Raw genomic sequence first — 19,533 nt, 5'->3', positions numbered from 1 at the left:
TATTAGAGACTTATGTGAGATCTAAGTATTTTTATACTTCTTCACTATAAATTTTTTTAAGTTGGCAATGTATGAAATATAAGCATTTGTATGTTCTTGGGTTTTTGTATACCGAGTTTAAATGTTGAATTTTGCATTAGTAAATTCATGTTGACAATGTCATCACTTATCAATCACAACAGTATAATATAATCATTATGTATGATATATCTTCTTTATATATTGAATTGTAAACTTTATATGTAACTTGCTAAAATTACTTGCTTGAATTGTAATCTTATGTGTCACTTGCTAAAGTTTTGTTCATAAGTACTGTGTTCACACAGATGTAACCATTTTTAATATCTATGTTTTGTAACACTAATCAATGTGCCCTATGAGTGGATCTCGTGTGGCTCTAACATGAGTCAGCTTTAGATAGGGGTGGATGTGGCGCTAAACCAATTAACCATAATGGTAAAGGGGTGGTGTCTACGTCCTCCGTCACTAAACTAAACTAAACGATATCCGAAATGGAATGACCAATGCGTCTAGCTCCAACTACCATTCCGCGTTCAAAGTCTGTTAATTCTCGTCGTGCGGCCATAATCACGTAAAAGCCTCTTCACATGATTAACTTGAACACAAATGAAAGCCCTGCCAAAGCACTTCGCATTTATACATTTTCTACGCGATACTACTGCCATCTGTATATTTGCATATTGCTATCCCATGACTTTTGTCACTTCAGTGTAAGTGTTTAAGTGTATCATTTGTACTAATATATGTATAGCCTCGTAAGGTAATACACGATTATGTGTAATCATTAACTGTCATCGTTCACACTGATGCACAATTTTCCTTCTCAGTGTATCATTTCTGTCAAAGTATAAGTGTGTATGTATCATTTTTATTGATGTGTGTATATCCCACTAGAATAATACATGATTATGTGTTTTCATTTATCACCATCATTCGTATTACTGTGCACGTGTCGTTGTCAGAATATCATTGCTATTAATGTATAAGTGTTTATTTATATCATTTCTCGTAGTTTATGTATAGTCATACAGGATGATACACGATTACTTGTAATCATTATTTGTCATCTTCTGCATTAATGCGCCAGTTGCATTATCAGTGTATCATTTCTTTTACTGTATAAGTGTTTATTGTTTGCCTATCTCATTAACCACTTAGGCCAATGTACATATATATCCAATGTACCTATACCAGCCAATGTACCTATGTATGAAATTTTTATTACTTCTATGCTGAAGCATATATGCATACGCCCTTGTTTGGTCACATCAAAACCTCATATTCTCTATTAATAAATTCCCGATGTAGCCCTCGCGGGAAGCCGAGAGGGTTGTGTTGTTCTAGATAGGTGCGAGTACCGGACGAGACCCGATTTGTCATATAAAGCCGTCCGGGTATCCGGACCCTGCATTCACCTGTCACCTACGGATGATAAAAATATTGTTGTATAGGTTTTTCTCCTATGTAGCATAAATATTAACCACCTGTACAAAAACATTCCTTCCCTTGCAAGGCATTACAGACAAATGGCAAATTCATCTGTCACAATAGGAACGTGCGCTGTGCGCGCTATAAAGATTTAAAATGATCCATTTTCACTTATACTGGTATAACTTCTGTTAATGATTTCTTTTTTATGTTATATCCGATCACTAAAAATGGTTCTCTCTAATTTTAGTGTAGCTGATGTTGATGTACAAGAACGTGTTTTACAAAGTGTTGTTTTTTTCCCCATTGACTTTAAGGTAACCAATATGAAAATATATAGTCGTAAGAAATACGAAACTTGCTAAAGAAGTTTTAAGAAATGCAGTTTCGCAAAGATTGAAATGCGAAGAAAGAGAAACAAACGAACGCAACAATAAAGCTGCTTATTTAAAAAAAAAAAAAAAAAAAAAAAAAAAACATCAAAAGCAATCAGACCGAGCTTGGCAAACTAGTTTGTGGCTACGAATAGAAATTAGTCGCAAATACATATCAGAATCAGGAAATTTAACACATGCCCCTTGAGCTAACTGATGAGATCGGGTAGAAGTAAAGATAAAGCAGGAAGCATGAAAACATCTTATTATTTTATTAAATCCTATTAAAATTGTACTTATATTGGACTAATATTATGAGAAAGATAATGTATTAAAGTACTTTTTGATAGCCGTTCTACTGGCTATATTTGAATCAAAGTTCACTGGCATTTGAAAGTTCACATGAAACGTAAATAAGCCTCTCATGCAATAAACATTCATTTGACTGATAAAAATTGTAGGGCTGGTAAAGACTGGTTGTGATCGATTAAACAGTTCTAGTTGTAAGGGAATTATAAGGATATTATAAGGGAATAGTTTCACATTCCAGTTACACGTGCGAAATGGGCAAAACTTTTTAAGGTATTTATTTCTTCCTTTCCGCATGCCTTTGGGGTGTAGCTGGAAGCACGCTTGACGCATATTTGGAAGGTCCGGAGTGCGAATCCTGGCAAGGGCATTGCGAATTTCTTCAGTTTCCTGACATGGAAAAAATTCTGAAAGACTCTGCAAATGGCGCCCGAACTAGAAGGTTGTGGACGATAATTAATCACCACCAGGATTTGGCTATAAGTCCCCTAATCACCATTCGTCCTTTAAAAGGTGAAGTGTATAAGGTATTTTCTCCCTCCTTTCCACATGCCTTCGTCATGTAACTGGAAGCGAGCTCGATGCGTGTAGGAGGCCCAAAGTTCGAATTCCTGCTGACGGCATTGAGGACTTTTTCACTTTCCTGGCATCGAAAAATTCTAAATTACTCTACAACTTATATACGGCCAGCCCATTTGCCATGAATCGTACCATGTCAAGCACCCAACATTACTCACTCTGCCGCTCGTGGAAACGAATGTTAACGAAAGAGAAGAAACACTAAACTTCTTATTTTTTCAGTTGCTGAGCAAAATTTTAAGAGTCGGGAATATCTCTTAAAATGAAAATAGCTAGTTCTCTTTAATCATACTGAAAAGGATTATTTATTAATTTATACTGAGGCTTAAAATACTGGTAAACGAAAAAATCTATCAAATTTATTGCATTTAAGTGAATTCGATGAGAAAAAGCTTGGGTAATTTTATGAACGTCAAAAGGTTTCAAAATGAAATTCATGTTCAATCTGCGTCAGTGGTACGATCTACATAGGATTATTAGTGTAAACTAAGAGTTCTTATTGATTTTGTTGCAGTAGTAAATTAATTGGAACACCAGATTTTTGCAACATTATATAAAGAAGCCGTAACTGGTATTAACGTATGGTATATTTTCTGTTATAGGAAGATATGCGCTAAATAATTTTCTGCAGAAAGATATATATGGTTATTAGCTAATGATAAATTAGATGCGTTCTTTTCATGTCTCATAAGAGTATTGTTTTCAAAGGAAACATTGCCAATAATTTTTTAAACTTCATCATTCTATTTAATTAAATTTCGTCATTTTTTTAATTTCGTCATTCTATTTCGTTCATTGTTTATTGAGATAATTAAACTTACATATTTAGAAAATGTTTTCCCCGGTCGATTTGAGGTAGCGTGTTCGATTTGAATTTTTTCCTAGAAAATGAGAAGCAAAATGTTTTTCTTTCGTTTTTAATTGTGCACTACATGTTTCGCATCATGCAAAGCTGCGTCTAGTTATTAGATATATACCAAAAATGAATTAATAGCCGTTAAGAAATCTTTATCTGTTTTCTAGAAACAAAGGATAGAATTAATATTTTAGCGAATGAAACTGTTTATAAGTTAGAAAAAGATGGCCTGGACATTCGGCCAAAGATATGATACTGGGCTAATATGGCTGGGTATGATATCTGGGCTAATAAAGCAAAGATGTGCAAGAAATTATTTGGCATAGAAATGATAAAGCTAAAATATTCCTTATTATAGTCAGAGTTTAAATTTACCTCTACAAAGTCAAACATGTTAAGATGTTTGGAAATTGTACAAAGGAGCTACAGATTTTTGGGAGTGAGGGGAGCAAATCTTACGAGTTGAATGGGTGCACTTATAGAAACGCTATTAAGAGGTCACACGGGTACGCAATGGGCATGAAAAGTAAATGGTGTTAAAGAAATGGATCTAAAAAAAGATAAACGTTAATTATTAAAAGATATTACAACAAAGGACACATTGAAGTGAAAATAGTAGCACTTTGAAGTAAACCAATTAAAAATTTTTATGTACATTATTTGCGCAGTATTTAATGCTTCAATTAATGGAAAAATAAATATAAGTCTCGTAGTCAAAAACCATACCTGTACATAAAGCCTTCACTCATCTCATATTGGTACATGAACTCTTTTTATGCATGATTATGATATATCAAATACGAAATTTTCCAGCAGAAGAGTGATGTTTCTTCTATGAAGTTTTACAAAAAAGTAGTGAAAATTAAAAAAAAAAAAAGTCTCACTTTTGGATCCTATTCAAACATTACTTCTTAATCAATTGTTGATGATAAATTAGAATCAGGATTGAAATACTTTTTTGCAAAATTAAGTATTTGTTAATACCACTACCGGTTTCTTTCTCTCTCTCTCATACCGTTATACATTTGTTTCTCGCTCTCACATATACAGTTATACATTTGTTTATCTCTCGCGCATACAGTTATACATTTGTTTCTCTCTATTACATACGGTTATATATATATGTCTAAAAATATAGTTCAGCAAAGTTCAGTGTGATTAAATAGTCTTATTTCTGTTACAAGTTGAAAACAGATATATCCGAAACGCTTCCTTGCTTTAGATAAAAGAAATAATAAAATAATTTTTGTCTATTTGGAATAAAAGGAGCTTACCAGCGAAAGAAAAAATAACTTCAATTTATGAAGAACTAAATAATAGAGTATTGTTTTAAGACTTCTAAAGATAAAACTTAAATTCTCTCCAAAACGATGGAGCTAAAATATATTCTTTTAGTTTTCCTTAAAATGTATCGCGTTATTTGGAGTGCAAGTCGTTGAGAAGGTTGACGGATTGCGGTTACGAAAGAGCTACATTTCGGATGCCATTTCCCGTAAAGTTGAAAGCAACTAAGAGCAGACGCCTGTCATCTTGTCCCTTCGCACCTGGCTCCAACCCAAGAGAGACTTAAAAGCCGCTTCCATCGACCGTTAATGGAGACACCGCTCGGCTATCCAGTGGACCTTGTACAGGAAGATGCTAAGTGTCGATTATTGTTCCCAGGATCCTCAGCGAGGGATTCTGCTCTTATCAAATCAGCATCATTCAAACCATTGACTTCGAAAATATCTCCTCTTGTTTGATTTTCCCCCAATACTTCATAAATAGATTACATTTCATGTATACAGTGAAACAATCTGTTTATGAAATGTTGGTTACATGCACATACTGAAGAGTATTCTATTTAGGAAGTCATCCTAAGAACTGCATGGAACTAGCTTAATTTACATTAAAGAAACTGAAGTAAAGATGATGTTTTTCGGTTTCCTAAGCTCAGCGGATGCATTAACGAAATTGTGGTCAAAGATATTTTTAAGAGCTTCTAGACACAGTCATTGACTATATTTTAGATATTAAGTTACATGGCATTTTCCCATTGTGCACGTTACAATACTTACTTTCACAACACATTTTGTAGACTAATGAAATATTTAATTTATTTTGCACATTTTCAACTGAGAGTTGAAAATGTGCAAAATGTGCATTATTTTTTATTTTCAGCGAAAACCTTCTTCACATTAATTAAAAAAGAGTTATTACATCAAACAGATTGTCATACTCTTCGCTTGTCTATGCACGACTCCATATAAACTCTGATAATTAAGAAGACAAACGATGATGAGCTGTACCCCTTTGCTGATCCCCACGCGCTCTCCAATGTTTGCCTGGGAATACCAGTCTCAGGATCAAAGCTGAGGTTGGGAAAAAAATGAAGCCATCCCCTCCTTCCATTAGCCCCTTCAAAAAGGGAATATTAAAAAAGAAAAGAAACCGGGACAGCTTCTGGGGTTACCGAATGTTTAACAGACTCAGAATCATGGATGGTATTTTTTCGAGTTGTAATGGCGTGTACCGGATAAACAACAAGTTAAAAAATATTTAATCCATTTAAAAAAGATGTGTCTTTTCCAAGAAAAAATAATTAAATATATGTTCAGTCAAAACCTATTTACTGTGAATTTAAATGGACAGATTAGAGTTGAAGGACTCCGTATTTATTTGACTGTTATAAAAATAATTTTGTGACTTGAATATACATTTCAGCAAAGAGCTTGTACATTGTACTAATTAGTTTCAAGAAGTTGATATTTTAGTTGCGTTTAATTTACAATTAAGTGCACATTCCAAGCAGTTTCTGTTTAAAGCTGTAATTTTAGTTTGAAAGTGCGGTAAGACCTATTCGGTCTTAAAAAGTTTGCGCAAAATGCTGCAAAAATATGAAATAATAGGAAGAAATATTGTAGAGAGCTCGCTAAAAAGCTACCAGGATCTGTGGCTCCAAGAAATAGTTCAACGCAGTATTTTTTAAAAATATTAACATGGAAGTAATTTTTAAAAAATATTAACATGGAAAGGTGAAAAAACAGCCTACACGCGAAATAAAATACAGAACAAAAAACTGTTAAAATTAATTGTTGGAAACATGTCAATGCACAAAAAAAGAGCAAAACATATCGATGTGATATGTGTAAAGTTAACACTTATAAAAATTGATTTTAACAGTTTTTTGTTCTGTATTTTATTTCGCGTGTAGGCTGTTTTTTCACCTTTCCATGTTAATATTTTTTAAAAAATATTGCGTTGAACTATTTCTTGGAGCCACAGCTCCTGGTAACTTTTTAGCGAGCTCTCTACAATATTTCTTCCTATTATTTCTTGTTAAAAGTATATAGATGTCAATAATATAACGGCTGTCGGTTTCATAGGAAATGCAAAAGTTAATTTTAGTCTGCTAAGCAATTTTAATTATGCGATTCCGTAGATTTTGAACTTCTTTGTGATCTGTCTGAATTTTGTTTCGCAGAAACAATATCCCTTTAGCGGAATACAGTACTTTTTATCCAGCTCCAAAAAATGAGAATTTTATCAAGCTACTGTTTGAGCGCTAATTGAAAATCACCTTTAAATACCGAAATTTATTGTGAAAGTTGCATTTATTCCTTAATGTGAAGCTCCATGACAACGAGAAAATATCCCTTTTTTTATGAAGAAGACGATGAAAGGAAAATAAAATGTCTATACATTTGCATAGTAAAAAAATGTTGACCCAAGAAAGCTCTCATTTGTCGGTCACCGAGGCAACAGCAATTAGCTAGTAGTATGTATTTCCTCCTTTCCATGCTAATTCAATTAATCCATCAGAAAAAGTCTCTCAGCTATTAATTAGCATGTGCTCTTAAATGTTTTCGTACGAGTAATTGACTCACATTCATAGTTTCACGTAAATTCTGCAACAGATAGCAGAATCGTAATCTGTTCTTTTTTCCCGTTGTTACATTAAATTGCTGTCAAGCGAAAGAGATGGGAGTTTTTGTGAAACTTTTCGTGTCACTATTCGGGATGCAATTTAGAAAAAGCTGAAGTTAGAAACCGCAAATTCTGAATTAAGGAGTGTTTTTAATTGTTTAGTGTCGTATAATTGATTATTATTAAGCATTCTTACTGTTTTGTTTCATTACAGCTCACTGCAATCTGGTTTCATTTCACGCTAGATGGCTCTTCTGTGAATAACACATTGGATCTCTTTCGGAAGACAGTGGCTGATGCTTATTGCATCGAAAAGTACGTAGAGAGCAGATAATTTTTTCAGATGTTAGGTAGGTAATTTAGTTAAAATTAAAGTGAATAAAAGAAAGAAAGGTTTTTAATATGAACACCGTAGCGTGATTTATGGAAATTAGGTTTCATAAGCAAATTTATAGCTGAAGTCTATTTCGAATGAAAAGTACCGAAGCGAAAAATTCTTCATTGGTTGATCATATAAGGATCTTACGCTTGACGTGAATAGAGAGTTAAAATAAATAAGCATTCTTTGTATAGGGATTATATATTTTTCATGTTTAAGAGGTATTAAATAATAAATGAAATACCAGTGCAATGGATAAGAAATGAAAAAAATAATAATTACGGTAAGAGATTCTTCGTAATTTTTTTAAACGTGCAATTAATGATTTTAAAATTTTATCATAACGCATTCATTAGTAATTCATCAGATCATTTCTAAATCACGATATGAGGCATAAATTTATAAAATTTCACTTCTGTATATCAGTTTTCCTTGAATAAATTGTAATAATTACATCATCGTGAAAACTATTACAAAAAAGGTATGTATTTCCTCAGAATGAACTTTATGTATTTTCCTAAGGACTGCGCATGAAGCATATTTATTTTGGGAAAGCCATTGGTTCATATGGCAGATTTAGGTGAACTTTTATAATACATGTAACGTTAGTTTTGAATAATAAAGATGAAACATACAAACGTCTAGTTTTTTTTAACATGCGCAAAAGTAAGTATTATATTTTCATTTGCATGTGATAGTTCCTTTTCTTATCATTCTTCATAAACATGTAAAATTATCTTTACATGTTGGTGATGCATAATAACGTTTTGTGAATTTTAGGATTCACATAAAAAGCAAGAGCTTACTCACTCACCAGCGACTGAACGATGAGGTTAGGTTAGGCTAAATGGTTAAGGCAAAGCAACTTAAGGGCTCTCTGCTTTTGAGGATGGATGCCTTTGCGAAGACGTTTTAAGGAAAATTATCTCATATCCACGTTACACATGGGAAAAACTACAAAAAGCCCCATGCAGCCAGCAGTACGTAGGAAAATGAACCTGGGTCAAACTACTAGAGTTTGTCGACTTTACCGCTAGTGAACACGACCGAGCGATAAAATCGAGGAACACTGATAGCTTAAGCCGTGTTCATATCCTGGTGAACGGAATGGTACTCCAATCCAACCAAAATCGTTCTCTGCAATATGCACTTGGTTCCTTATTTTAATGTTTATCATAAAAAACTTTAAAAATTCAATTTTTTAGCTATGTGCATATATATAACGTTATTTAATGCAAATTATCGAATAACTATGAAACGCAGTCAGCGCACATCAACTGTAGCAGTCGATATGCAACAGCTCAATAGCATATTCGTAGCAGTAATTATTACATTTCACTATTATAAATGAACATGATCTTTTTTAAAGAATTAATTAACAATTAATAAAATTATTTTCTGTATAATTTTATGCAATTATACCTATTCTGGAAAGGTACTTTAATTATGTATTATGCAATAATTAATTATAGCCTTGTATATATATACACTTCTGTCGAATGGAATTAGGTACTGGAGTTATACTATATATTTTTTTAAATTTCAATAAATTAAGCTTAGCAAGAAGAATAAATGCTTAGTTTGGATTCGATAATGAAATGGGAGGGGATTTGTGTCCTTAAATGAGGAGGATACGCGTGCGGTAAGAATTCTTTTATTATTGTGAAGCAGTAAAAGTTTTGTATTAAAACGTATCGTTATTTTTTAACTATAAAATAAATGCCAAAAAAGATTTTTTCGCAAGAAAAAGAAGACATTTTAATGCATGGAATTCGATTATAATACTTGTTGATGTATAATCTTTAATATGTGTTTATATACATGAGGACAACATTTGTAACTACGTGTTTATATTAAGGAATATATACATTGGATGGACAAGTATATATGTGGATGGACAAAAATATGGAAACACCTTGCGAAATGCATGTTTGAAAAGAAAGATTGATTTTAATGAAATATGTAGGTGGCGCTGGCGTTTTTGACTACTGACGCCACCTATACAACTTCGTAAATGTGCTAAACAGTTCAGTTGTTGTCGGAGTACTGTTATGTGAGGTTGTCATTGCATTATGTCAGAGTTAACAGACTTCAAACGTGGGCAAATTGTTGGAGCATGTATGGCAGGTGCTTCCGTAAGCAACGTAGCCGAGGTGTTTAGTGTTTCAAGAGGTACTGTATCGAAGATTTATTCCGCATATTTGAAAAGCGGAAAAACATCATCTGCTAAATCACAGCGCGGACGAAAGTGTGTCCTGAGTGATCGGTACAGACGATCATTAAGGGCAATTGTGACAAAAAATAAGAAGACCACAGCTGCAAAAGTTACTGCTGAAATGAATGTTGTGTTACCGAACCCTGTGAGTACCAAAACAATTAGAAGGGAGCTTCATAAACAGGGAATAGCTGGCCGTGCTGCAATTGAGAAGCCACTCATCAGTGATGCTAATGCCAGTAACAGGAAAAGGTGGTGTTTAAGTCACAAAGCCTGGACTATAGAGCAGTGGGAGCGAGTAATATGGTCTGACGAGTCTTCTTTCACATTGTTTCCCACTTCTGGCCGAGTTTACGTCTGGAGAACGCCATCTCAAGCCTATAATACAGACTGCTTGTTGCCAAGAGTGAAACATGGCGGGGGTTCTGTTATGGTTTGGGCAGCCATATCGTGGTTCTCTGCTAGCCCCATGATAATTGTGTCAGGGCACATGACTGCCAAGACTTATTTTGGCCGATCAAGTTCATCCCATGGTACAAACTTTGTTCCCCGATGGTGATGGTGTCTTTCAAGACGACAAAGCCCCTGTTCACAGCTCACATTGTCCAGGACTGGTTTTTTGAGCACGAGGATGAGTTGTCCCATTTCCCCTGGCCACCACAGTCACCAGATCTGAATATTATCGAACCTTTGTGGTCTACATTGGAACGGAAAGTGCGTTCTCGTTATCCACCGCCAACATCGTTATCTGAACTTGCCACCGTTTTGCAGGAAGAATGGTATAATATTCTCTTGGCAAACATACAGGAACTGTATTTATCCATTCCGAGAAGGCTGCAAGCTTTTTTGGATGCCAACGGGTTTCCTACATCATATTAAGCAAAGAAACATTTTTTTAAAGGTGTTTCCATATTTTTGTCCAACCCCTGTACTTTCGTTTTGAGTTTTGAGATAAATAAATTATTTTTAAGAGGCTGATTTTAAACGTAAACATTTCTACATAAAAAGGTACACCTGTGACAAAAGCATCGCTCAATTTCCACATTGATTTCAAGCATTCGTGAAGGAAGAAGGTAGACGATACAGAATTAAAGACGCTGAGTGAATTGATCAATTTAAGAAGCTTATTTGTGTGTTCCAGTTTGAAATATCCATGTTGTTTTCAAAACACTGTTTTCAGTGAGCTTACACTTTTTACTCCTTAAATCAACTCGCACTCAAATGCACAAATATAAAGGAGGTTGATAGGCTCAAGCAAAGTAATTTATTTTTACTGTTGATACGTGCCATCTAGCAGATTACTTTCGTATGTCACGTTAAAATTCGCGTTGCTCGTAAATCTTGAGTTCAACAGTCAGTCTCCTGCTGTATAATTAATTTGATAGAACAATACTGCAGAAAATGCTTCCAGATTGTTCTTTGAACCTCGGATAAATCGTTACACCATGCTAGTAGCCAAAATCTTCAAATCTCAATAGCTCTCTGTTCTGGAGGTTGAGAATTCATTGTCTCACCTCTGAGTGTCTTCCTTAATAACCGGTGAGCGAAGACTGGTTCGCAGGTGTTGAAATGTCTCTTACTGGTCTCTTCCCCCGATAAAATTCGCTAAGTTCCCCATCCAATGAGAAGTTTAAATCGTCCAAGAATAAACTAGGGTAGGAGCCAGTGAGGTGAAAAATGAAGATCGAGAGGGGACGGGCCTCTCTTTGGAATAGATTCCCGAAATAACTCTTCTCATGTGAGCACTCCTTTGTGAGGGGCGCATAAACTTTGCTTAACATCTTGTCTGTTCAGTCCGACAACGTGTTGCTATGGATGATCGTTAATCAACTTTGCGCGCTGACTCGCCGAGTTCATAAATTCCAGTTTTGTTGCTTGTTTTAAAGCTCATTGTGGCTACGGCAACAGTTAATGCTTTAAGTAATCGTGTCGGTGGAACCTTTCCAAAAGCAACGGATAACTTACCCTCCCATCAACATATTTTGACACTGCCAAAGGGAGCTTCTCTTTTAAAGCGGTATCTCTATTTCGGGTACCGAATTATCCTGCATAAATACTCGCCTCGGTACGAAGTTGGCTTACTTTGCTTGAAAGATATAAGAAAGGAAAAAAAAAGGTTCCCCAGAGGGGGATTTCTGGAAAATGCTCGTCTCATCATTTTCTTTTCCACTTTGAGTGACAATTATATGTTTATGTTAAGAAGTGAAACTCGTTGCTCTTCTTGTAACAATTTCCAATTAGTGAGCTGAAAACTAAACCTGCGAGGGTTCTTGAAGACATAAAACAAAATTTTTCCTGTAAACCTTACTTCAAGTTTTCAGCAGCGATATTTCTTAGCTGTAAAATTGCTTGGTGAATTTAATATTGGTTGGTGTTGGAATTCTCAAAGAATACATTGACAATCATTTCATTTATTGTAACAGTACTTAGAGACCACTTGATCGTGTGATAGTTTAGATATAATTGCTTAATTTGAATGTTTTTTTATTTGATTATAAGACATCTTCGATTTCCGAACATATCGAGAAGTTAGCTAAAGTTGCAAAAATCTGCTGGATGAGATTACCGGAAACAAAATGGGATCAATTTTTCCAAACATACGTGTTCTAAACAGATAGCGTTCGATTTCATTAATATAATTTACTAATGTAATTAAAAAGTAGGTTCATTTTTTAATCATTTCCGTCACCACACTTTTAAGAATCATCAAACTGGAAAGACTAGCTACTTAATGTCATACAGTCCAAAACGAAGTAAATAAAACCGAAAAACGAAGTAAATTATGTCATAAGCACATCATTTGTATAACGCTGTTACAATAATAAAAAAGGCAACTGTGTCTTCCCGAAAAACTTTTTTTTGAGGTGGGGGCATGAAGACAGCTTTATACTGAAAACGTAAAGCAAAACAAGTTGTGCCATGTGATGTACTCCCATTAACATTTCTAGGAGATTTAGAAACCTTTTTTAATCTAGCATTATTATATGTTTCGTCATGAAGTTAAAAGGAATTCTGTGCCTTAAATTAGGCATTCAGTAGGATGTATCAAATGCAGCGATTTTTCAGAGAAGTGTTTCTCACCCGTTGTGCCACGACAATTAGGATATCATAAAGATTCTAACTTTTTTTAATATACAAACATACATATATATCATTCATTAATTCGTGACATTAAAAGCTGTTGTATTTTTACTATCGAAATGCTATTAATGCATTTTGCTTTGAGACCAAGTTGTATGTAATCATCAAAGCTGTGCCTAAAACCTCTTGTATAATTACAACGAAGCCGTTAAAACGTTTTATTTTTAGACCAGACTGTATGTGATTGTAAGAACCTGCACCTTATCCCGCTTTGTTTTTAGACAATACTGTATGTAATTGTTTATAAACTTCAGAAATAAAATACATCCCGTCTAATTAAGACACAATAACACGCCGAACAAATACTAATTCAGAAGTCAAACAACAAAAATCAGCGTTATATTTTCAAAATTTTCACAGGACTAGTTTCGATGGTTTTGCAGCTGAGGATCGTGTTTCGGTAAAACCATCATCATGGTAATAATAACGGGTTAATTTAAGTAATGATATTACACTGTAACACTATTTTTTTCAGCATCGTGACTCAAATGCATATAGTCGCTCTATAAAAAAAGGATAGCAAGGAGAAAATTATGTAACTGTGTAATAATAATAAACAAATGCAAGTAATTGTTTACAATCAGTAATTTTAAGCTAATAATTATAAATAAATATGTAGATTAATTAAAAAATAAATAAAACTTTACAAATTTTCGCCACGCACTAAAACGTGTTTTCTGTCACATTAATGGGTCATGATCCACACTTTGGAAAAACTGGCATAGACTAGAAATGTAAATTGTAATAAGATAAAAAAGGTTACAGCTTATAACTTCAGTTCTGAAAAATAATATAGTTCTTGATCTATTAAACTTACTAAAAATGGTGAATGAGAGGAGCTATAGCAAGAACACCTGACACAGATTAAACTCCCCCCCCTCCCCCCGAAAATTCAAATCTTTTTTTCTGTAAATTTGTTGTATCAAGAAGTATATTTTAAAGTACATAATTTTTCAAAGGAAAATATATAATCTTAATATTTTTGTCCTGGGGGGGAGTTCAGATATATTAAGATACTCAAGAATACCTGTTTCAGACTAGACGTTCCTTTTAAGCTGCATGTGTGCAATTCATTTGAGCTTCGGTACGGTATATACGAGCACTAATTTTAATGAAGTGGCATATATGCTTTTCCGTTTATCGCAGAAGAAAAGGCATTTGCAGCAAAAAAAATTAATACTGTGATAATTCGTGCTGCAGGCTTCAAATTCTGAACTAGAGAGCTGAGTTTTGCATTGTGTGGTTAAAAGTTTGCATCCGACGGCTGTCGGAAAAATTAGAGGCAGGCATCATTTATCAGATAACATATTTTTAAATTGTTGCAATATTGCATTATTGCCCGATAGAAATCTTGGCTGATTAGTTCCAGATGAATGTAGTAGTGCGCTGGAGTCTCCTTTAGTATGCGAAGCTGAATGTAGTAGTGCGCTGGAGTCTCGTTTAGTATACGAAAGGTCTTTCTGTAGGATTTTCTAAAGATTACTTTCAGAGGATTTCTGAGGATTTGTACTTTCCATTACACATGACTGAAATCGTTAAATAATTATTCAAACAACTCATTATCAGAATGAATCAGTGGTGACGAAACTGTTATTGCTTTACCTTTTGCTTCGTTCACAAGAAAATACTCTTTAAAATTTGGAGAAATATGTGTTTAATATATCCTAAATCATGCAAGCCCTATTTTTTTAAAAATAATGAAAACTTTGCAGAAAAAAAGCATCCTATTGGATTCAAATTATTGCATAATACTCGAGATTTTACAGGTTTAAAAATTGTGAAATAGTATGAAGTCTTGGACGAAATTGTCTTCTTTATTTTTTTTAAAAAACATCTTAAGATAATAGTTGTGAAAATTAGGTTTAGCACTGCAAGATTCCTTTTCAGCAACAATAAGCTACAACCCATTAAAAAATAAATTATGAGGGATGACTAAGGTGTTGCTTCTAAGGACGGAAATAAAGGTGTTGCTTCTTTTATGATAAGTGAAATTTATGACTGGCTATGCACTAAGATGTGTAAAAACTTCTAGGTCTCCAAGATCTTCTCTAACACTGTTGATGCTGTTCGGATTCATCAAATGGGATACTGGAAAGTAAGAGAAAATACGCGCTGCCTTCTAAACCTTTGCGCAGTCAATAAAAATAAAGGAAGGAGGGACTTAACAGTGTTGGGAGACAAATAGAGCTGTTTAAAAGCCAAATAACCCGAAGAGATATTATGAAACATGGGGACTAAGACTAATGGGACATGCGTGCCATTCCTCGTTTCGCATGCAGCTGCTAAGCGCTAATCATCGCTACCAGGTGCGGCATTTCGCGGAGACAGTGCTAAAGGATGCACAGATGATATTCCACAAAACGGGGACTATTCCCCCAGCGTTGCTTGGCGTTTTCCTAGCTTCCCCCAGCCCATTGGGGACTACTCTTGACAAATCGTTGACGGATTTAGTAAAACGGTTCTCTGGGTGCGGTTTCGTAAAGCTGTTCGTCTTTGGTATGAAGAAATACCCTTGGCAGTCTAAGTTCGCAACTTGTTATCCTGTTGCTAAAGAGTTATTTAAATTTTGTGCTGTCGTAACTTAAATCAGATTGGTATTATTGCTTATAAGGATTAAAAATGGTATCAAATCTTTTAGGCGGGTAATCCTCGAAAGATTTTATTATAGTTGATATTGTACAGCACATATTATCTGTATAATAATGCTCCTTTTTCTTCAGTTATTTGTGAAAGTAACACTCATTTGTTAACTTATTATGAGATTTCAATGTTATATAGACAGTATCGAAAATTGCTTGCAAATTAAAAAAAAAAAAAAAGCAGATTTTAATGGTCGTCTAGAACGGTTTGTTAAGGTTTTTCTATGCTCTCGCTGAGCTCGCAGTCTACCAGTATGCTGTTGCACTCGCTCCTGCTAGCCCATTTCTATTTGTCCTTTCAGCTTTATTAAAGCGTCATTTTCATCGCATTTACGCCATATACAATTCAGTAGCAAAATTACAAAATTTTTAAAAGCAGCATATGTTTAGAATTACCGATGAAATATTAGATGTTGGCATATATTTTCTACTTTTTTCAGTCTTTCTCAGTTTATCATATCAGTGTACAGTTTTCATAATAAGATGGCTTGCAAAACTTTTTTTTTATTATTAAAAAGACAAAAAAAAATATGTGTTAAATTTATAAATTAAATATCCTGTTCTTCGCACTTACGCCGCATAAAATTCAGCTGAATAGCAAAATCACAAAATATTTAAAAACAGCATATCTTTAAAACTTCCGATATACAGTCTCACGCGCTGGAGATAACGATGATGTTTTAGTCCATACAGTGTTGCCACTGCTCGCCTTCAAATCTTTGAGTTTGTTAAAAATTTGTTAAAGTTTTACAAAATATGAGCTATAAAATTCTAAATTCAAAGTTCGGGCTTCCAGGTGCACATATTCGGATGGAGGACTACGTTATTCAAAATTTGATGGCCCTAGGTCCCGGCCCTAGATATTTTCACAGTCTGAGAAACATAAATGCATTCATGTAGATTCTTCATGATTTAATTTCTTTAAAAGTAATACAGGGCGATAATATTTCGCGCCAATAATTTGAAATGCGATCCAGACATTTTAAGTAATACACCGCCAAATCCCGTTTCGAGACTAATAGCCCATCTGGGATAAAAAAATTGTTCTCATGTACAGCACCGAAATTTCACTACACCTTTCAATAACTACATCGGTAGTGAGAATTGTTGTTGCGGACTTGATTTCTCTAAGCATTGATTCTAGAAATATCGTTCAAAACCAATAGCAAATTTTATAAAAATTATTGCATTACTTAGTTTTTATATGATAGCCGTTGAGAAAGAACTCCGTTTAGTAAAATATTCATTATATTCTAATAAATAAAATGCAAGAGATTTCATATGTTTACGTGCAGAATTCATGAAAATGCCCCGGAAGGAATTTTATGACTTTCATTATCTTCAATTCTTGTTTTCAATCGAATTTTAGGACTTTTCGACTAGATTTAAGAGAGCAGCGATGGAAGAAAGGTAGCCAGTTTGTAGTTTCGTATGTGGTAAGGTGAGATTATTAAATTAGCAACTGGTCCCATAAAACTACACTTGTACTCAAAAGTAAGCAACAATTGCTAAAAGAAAAGGTACAAATATTAAAAGGCGAATGAAAACAGACAACTTACATATGAAGTAGAGATTGCATCGCGGAATGCAAACATGCAACCAAAATTAGCATGAAACGCAATCCCGCAATCACACCACAATGCCTTAAAAAGGGGCATGCTGGACCTATATGTCAGTTCGCAAGCAGCGATAGTTCAGTGTAAGAGAGTTCAGCTGCTTTACCGCTCGGCCCACCAGCGGCCGAGTGGTAAAGTAGCTGAGCTCTGGTAGTTCGGGTCCACGGTTCGAATCTCGCAACCGGGTTGGCTGCATGGACGTTTTTGTTATTTTCCCCATGTGTAACGTGTATACGAGCCAGTTTTCCTTAGAAAGTCCTCCACGAAGGCATCATTTCCCTTACGCAGAAAGTTCTTGAGGCTTTGCCGTATTCACATAAACCAAACCAAATGAACCTCTTGGATAAATTTCACGCCAAACCCATTTAATGGTTTTTGTTTTATTCCCTGTTTTACCTTTGTTGCTTATTTTTTGAGAGGATTGTATTGAATTACTCTTGTTTCCGCTAATTTTTGTCTGTAAAGGCAAGGAGGTTTTTCATATGAATTTCTTAAAGGGTAAGGACTGTTTTACAAACTGAAACATTGGCTCTAGGGGGCACCATACATAAAGTTTATATTTATAGATTTCTTCCATCATCCATAAAGCATGCATATTCTAAAGCATAAATCACTTTTTTCAAAAATTATACCTCATATGTTTGCAAAATTTATATTGTTTGTTCAGGAATTTAAAGATTAATTTCCTATAGAAATTACAATTTATTTAAAGACTGAATTGTTTACACATATTCTCATGAATGCTTTTGACGATCAATAATACTTTAGATATATTATTTAAATTCTCACTCACTATATTTTAGAGATCAATATATTTTTACCTTTTCTATCAATATAATCTCTAAATTATGATCCTATTATTTCGAGATAAGTTAGGATTTAGTTAAGGCTGATGATTGAAGGTTTTGTCGTTAATCTTAATTTGCACCGGACTTCAGCAGATGACCTTTAAATGCAGTTACTAGTTTTTTAATTCAATGCATTTAAAGGAATGTTAACATTAGCAATGAATGTTATGCTTACATAATGACAAGAACATAATGAATTTTTTAATAATAAGAGAAAGTTTATTAAAGTTTTAAAATTAAAATTGCGAACAGCAACCTTGAAATTAGAGGAACTTCTTGCAATTACTTATCTTCTTTAAATAAATGGCATTATATATTTTATTTAGATTTTCTTTAAAATCTGTTGAATACAGTTTTGACCAGGTTCTTTATTTTCTTTCTTTCTTTATGTTCTTTATTTCGCATAGAAAGCTATAAACTCTCGAACAGTTTAAAAAAGTAAGCCGTGATTACAGTTATACGTTGTTCATCTTTTCCATTCAGTGAATAGGTACTTTAATGGTATTAGGCTTCTGTTATATTTGTTGCTGATTTATTTTACAGTGCATTTGTTTTCACAAATTAAAACATTTGTCAAACTTATTATAACTTTTTACATTGTTTCTTATTTTTCTTTCTTATTTGTATTTTCAGCCTTAATGCGTTGACAAGACACAAGGTATTGGGATAAATTAAAATCCAGTATATTCAACATTGTTAGCCAAGCAACATCTCCAGAAAGAATAAAATGAAACGAAAGAGACTATGAATAAATAGAGATTGCAGTGAAAAGAAAAATAAAGTGAAAGAAACCGATATGAGCTTTTTTGTGCTGAAACACATTGAAAGAATAATGGTAATCCTTTTCGTTTTTCCATGGCTAATTTAAAAACAGTGTGTAATCATTCTAAGGCCAGTATCAAGATTGTAATTTTCCTAAGAAGGCATGTAATTTCTTTGAGAAAAGAACCTGAATGATGCCCTGATTTTCAAAGCATCTTTAGAAAAATATCCGGGCAATTTTTAAATCATGATTAATCTCGGGAAACAAATGGGAACCATTTGAAACAAATGGGAACCATTTTCTCGGGAACCATTTGAAACAGAACTGAGTATAAAAGTTGAAGTTGAAGTTGAGGAACTGTTTTAAGAATCGTTTGTTTCTGACATTTAGACTGTTTCTTATAATCTCGTTGCTTATAAAATCATTTTTAAATATAAATTTATTTTCTATACGTCAACT

General features: G+C 33.9%; 1 long non-coding RNA gene across 7 annotated transcripts in view; it reads left to right on the top strand.

Moving 5' to 3' along the window:
- The window catches only part of LOC118181451 (uncharacterized), a 119,704-nt gene that overhangs the window by 96,459 nt on the left and 3,712 nt on the right, over positions 1–19,533 (top strand). For 4 of the 7 annotated variants that reach the window (XR_004756883.2, XR_015038789.1, XR_004756882.2 and 1 more), the window contains 2 exons: positions 7,688–7,823; positions 18,945–19,146. This is a non-coding gene — a long non-coding RNA (uncharacterized LOC118181451). The remainder of the gene's footprint in view (positions 1–7,687; positions 7,824–18,944; positions 19,147–19,533) is intronic. The other 3 variants (XR_004756885.2, XR_004756884.2, XR_015038788.1) reach the window with 1 other exon arrangement.

This window comes from Stegodyphus dumicola, chromosome X1 (genome assembly GCF_044657685.1).
Source record: "Stegodyphus dumicola isolate Sdum_Otavi_A_Nest chromosome X1, ASM4465768v1".
NCBI lineage: Eukaryota > Metazoa > Arthropoda > Arachnida > Araneae > Eresidae > Stegodyphus > Stegodyphus dumicola.
The sequence above is the reverse complement of the archived record's forward strand: the minus strand, read 5'-3'. Positions and strand labels throughout refer to the sequence as shown.